Source organism: Perna viridis, chromosome 1 (genome assembly GCF_037379345.1).
Source record: "Perna viridis isolate PV_CMFRI_1.1 ecotype Kerala chromosome 1, ASM3737934v1, whole genome shotgun sequence".
Lineage (NCBI taxonomy): Eukaryota > Metazoa > Mollusca > Bivalvia > Mytilida > Mytilidae > Perna > Perna viridis.
In genome coordinates, this window is record NC_142445.1 from 30,250,758 (window position 1) to 30,255,757 (window position 5,000).

Here is a 5,000-nt window from a genome sequence, read left to right on the forward strand (position 1 = left end):
ACAAAAGCTAGTCCCCCCCCCAAAAAAAAAAAAATAAAAAATACAGTCGTAACAAATTGGTGGAGAATCCGGGCATATTTACTGGCAATTCAAATAACTGCATTTGAACTCGGAAATAAAACTGTTTGCAACTTAATTTTATATTATTTTCTAACTCTATTTAATTACATAAAACTTATTTACAACTTATCAATGTTTATACTGTTATATTTAAATATATCACTTTGCTAAAACATTACATTGCAAGCCAAAAATACTTATTAATTTAAAGTCTACGCACTTGCATTGTTCTTAAACTTAAAAGCATTATTTACAATTTAACTTAAATTTCTATTCACTTTATTTAAATTCATGAAACATAATTTCAGAAAAGCTAAGCGAGGCGAAAAATTTTTTTAGGTTAATTTTTTGAAATATTCTTTTAGACTGGGGGCAATGTAGATATCTTTTGTGGTAAAATTATTGAGAAATTAAAGTTTCAACCTAAAACCGCCTAAATCAACCCATGCTTTGCAAATTTTAGGGGCGGCACACCCACCACGCCCCCCCCCCCCACTCCCGCCCTGAATCCGCTCCTGGAAATGTTACCCACTGAATTGTAGATTGAAACATGCATCCTCTTCTGAGTTACATATGTCGTTGTTTCCTTGTTTACAGTCGATCTACATTCATTCTACGATACAGTCTGAAATAGGATTTATTGTATTGTAATAGCTAAAAAGCACTCTCTCGAATTTCGGACTATTAAGTTTCGTGCGAAAAACTCAAACAATGGACTGTTGATTTAACACCATTGCTTACAGTTGGCTTTCAAGTAAGGTGACCGGACAGCCATGTTCTCTTCGAAACGTTGTTCTGAAAGGGATAGAAATTTTGCCCAAAGTCGTAAAATGCACGTTATAAGTCCTAACTGGTCTGTAGATGATGATAAAGAAACAAAACATGTAAACTGAGTACGGTATTGCTTGCATAAAGAGAACTTCAGGAATATGTTGTAAATTGACGCTCAAACTAGGATGAAGAATTTTAAGGAATATTTTCTTAATATTAACTAGTAATATATATACAAGACCATTTCAGATGTGAAATATTTACTATCATATCACAAAAGGGTACTGAGAAATCAATCTTCAGCACAGAGGGTATATGCGCTATTTCAAAGCTTTAGTGATACGCAGTAAATCGGTCTGCGGAGGAAATTGCTGAGAATTTTGTCGAAATCCGTGAAATTCAATCATAAATTAAATCTCTTGTTATGCTCCATAATTTGAACACTGCAGCTTGCTCTCACTATCAAGTATGCAGCCCGACAATACTAGTACGATTATACAAGTCGCTGCATATTTGATAGGGGGAGCAAGCCCCTGTGATTTGAGACGATACCTGCCAAATAATCATTGATATGAGCTGTATTCATTATCACGTGCAGAAGAAGGGTCGTGAAGTGCACTTCAAAAGGTATTAGCTCTTAATTGATTGCTCCTCATGCACACGTATACAGTTTAAAACCTTATTCGTTTCAATATATGAACTAAAATGTTTTTGTAATTTTTTTTTTTATAATATACTTTTAAATAGCAAGTGCAGTTACATATATACATATTTTATGAGAAAATTTCTTTAGAGGTAGCTAAATATAACATTAGACTAAAACACGTAACGAAACTGTTTTGTTTCGATTCGGCACTGTTTCGTTTCGTTTTTTTGAAATAGTGGTCACTGCTTAACCTTTTATTATTGATAGGTAAGCTCATAGGCATTTTATACTAATATGATGATGTTTACAACCTAGCCAACCATGACTGTATGGTTTGTGCACATACACTACATAGCGTCTGCATCATTATGTTCAAAGTACATACATATGCATACACTGTAGCGTCGACATAAGTTGAAAGTACAAAACAAGGTAAGCAATCAACATAGCTTCGTTTGGACTTCGTCAGTTATGCGTATCTATACAGGTAGTAATCTGCATGCAATCCTTGACCCAAATCGGACTTGAAATTTGGTATATACTTTCTTATACATGCTTGTTTTCCACCATCAGTTAAGTCGTTGTTGATTCAATCAAATCACTCTGATAGGGCGTTGCCTCATAATCACCAACCTTAGACCTGTAACTAAATCACTATGAAAATCACTATGCAATAGTACCATATTATTGTCTGTACATGTCTAATTGAACTTGTGTATAATAATTTTATATTAGATAGCACTTTATCAAAATATAAAAAAAAATGATGTCGTACTTCTATCTTATTCAACGGCTAGTACTTCCCTTCAGCTGTGGAATACACTCCACGGTAAGACTCTGAATCTGATAGCGCTCATTTCAATAGTTAAAACCCAACGCTACGAACTCGTGTTATTGAAAACTTGGGTTTTGTAGTTCATTCAAATACTTGGCCATGCTTGCATAATTACCTCCTCTTTCTATAGTGCTTTTTTTTCACTCAACGTTTTAGTCGTCCGAAGAAACTTGGTTTTCATGCGATAACTTGAATATTAGTTAATCTTCATAAAGTTTTATAACAAACGTTCCAAAACACAAAATTTTGGGAGTTATGGCGCCAACTGCATGTTTTAGATAAGGGCCTAAACTAGGGGCCAAAGACAAGCATTTCATATAATTAATATATATAACTCTAGTAAAAGCATAGTGATGTCTTGTATTGTTCTACAATATTCCAAATCACAATGGTCAGACTGGTATTAATTTTGAGGTTTTAAAACAGTTAAGAAATTAGGGGCCAAAAGGGGGCAGATACATGTATTTTCCTGATATCTAGACGACTACTAGTGCATGAGTCGCTTTGAAATCGAATAACAAGCTTACTGAGTGTTATACCACCGAAGGAAGGATGGGATTGCTCTTGGGGCTAAGACGACTTTTTTGGAACTAAGTGCAAAACAAGAAACTGAAATAAGCGTTTTCTTTTTGTTCTGGCAATAACTTGAGTAAAAATGAATGGATCTCACACCCTACATGGTGTCATACTATCAAATGAAGAATGGGATTGGTTTTTGGTGTGAGCAAAGTAAGAATAAGGGGCCACGAAGGAGACAAAAACAAGTATTTTTGTTATTTTTTGTTTTATTTCTGGATAATAATGTGAGTAAGTTCGAAGAATTCACAAAAGCATATGATGAAACGAATAAGGTATATGTACGCGTACATAAGGAGCAATCAACAAACAGCTAATACTTTTTGAAGTGCAATTCCTTATCCTTCTGCACCTGATAATGAATACGGCTCGTATCAATGATTATATGGCAGGTATCCCCTCAAATCACAGGGGCTTGCTCCCACTACCAAATATGCAGCCCGGCCAGTATAGTCCGACTAGTATTGTCGGGCTGCATATTGGGTAGTGGGAGCAAGCTCCTGTGTTCAAATCATAAGTTTAAATTCGTCTTATGATTCAATTTCACGGATGTCGACAAAATTCTCAACAATTTCCTCCGCAGACCTAAATGTATAGCCGTTTCCTGATTTACTGTGCATCACTAAAGATTGAAATAGTACATATACCCTCTGTGCTGAAGATTGATTTCCCAGTACCCCTGTGTTATTTTTGTTTTATTTCTGGATAATGATATGAGCAAAAAGGAATGTATCATTTTGAAATTGTATCACAAGTGCCTTACCCCAAAGGAAGGTTTGGATTTATTTTTTTGAGGTTTCGAGTTTAACCATTTTAGGAATGAGGGGACAAAAGTGAACGCTTCTATTCTGGTCAAATTCGTATCATGTATGTCAAATATTTAAGTAGCAGTCCGCCTAAGAATCATGCAATTTTCACTGTAAGTGATTTATCGATGTCAGATATTTTATCCAAATTGACTTTAAATTAGTTGGATATATTGGAAAACAATACATAAAATGAAAAAATGAAAAACATTTTCACAGTTACCATACCAACAACTACTCCTTAGCAACTACCAATTTTGGGCTTAAAAACACAATTTTAAACATCACAATTTGAATGTAATTTTTTATATCTCGTGGTGGAAATTTGTCAAACTACATAATTATATAAATGAAATGTGTCTTAAGGGAAACAATTTACAATAAATAATCGTCGAAATGCAAAGCTGTATCAAGTTTGAACGGTGTGTCCACACTTGCCCCAACTATTCAGGGTTCGACCTCTTCTGTTGTATTAATCAGCTGCACCCTGCGAAGCATTTTCTTGTAATTGAAATGTACCTGTACATGTATGTTTCGTCATTGTATAAATAATTCAAAGCGAAACGACATTATTTTCATTCCAGAATGGCTAAATGGGTACATATTAGTGGCAATTCATTTCCCGAAAATGCCGTAAGGGGAGGTTATGAGCAAAGTGGACAGTCATTATTTATCGCCCGTGCAAAGATGGCAGATGGATATATGACACCAGGGAAAATAGGTCGCCATTTGCCGGGTGACCACATGCCATACGATGGGAAAGAGGTTATTGTTACCGACTACGAAATATTGATACATCCAACCACCGAAGATGGTTATTACGAGTGGCTTTCGTCATCGAACGGAAAAGTACCCGATGGTGCAGTGGAGGCGGATGAAAATATGTACGTTGGTCGTTTTAAATATGAGGGTGGTTTGCATCCTGGAAAAGTTTTTACTGACCACAAAATTTGTTATGTGTCATTTGCTGGAAAAGAGTTTCAAAGTGATCACTATGAAGTATTATGCAGAGTAAAATAATTATATTTATTTTCAACAAACATTAATAATAAAATTAGAATATATTATGACTTCCTTTAGATTTACCTGACTGCAGCTTGATATATCTTCTTATTTGTAACGATATCATAACATGTTTCTTGGTTTTGTTTGGATAAAAAAAATCATATAGAAAATTACAGGTTAGTAAAAGTAAATTGTCGCATATCAAAACATTGCGACAAACATGTTGATTTTTATTGGGTTTTAATATGCTTGTGGATACTGCATTTAGTTGAAAATACTTTTATCACAAAAAAAAAAATGA

At 34.5% G+C, this 5,000-nt stretch overlaps 1 long non-coding RNA gene across 1 annotated transcript; it reads left to right on the top strand.

The window, feature by feature from the left end:
- Positions 1-1,753: 1,753 nt before the first annotated feature.
- LOC148628297 (uncharacterized) lies at positions 1,754-4,758 on the top strand. The gene is made up of 2 exons (XR_015922602.1): positions 1,754-1,909; positions 4,279-4,758. It is a non-coding gene; the product is annotated as an uncharacterized LOC148628297 (long non-coding RNA).
- Positions 4,759-5,000: the final 242 nt, after the last annotated feature.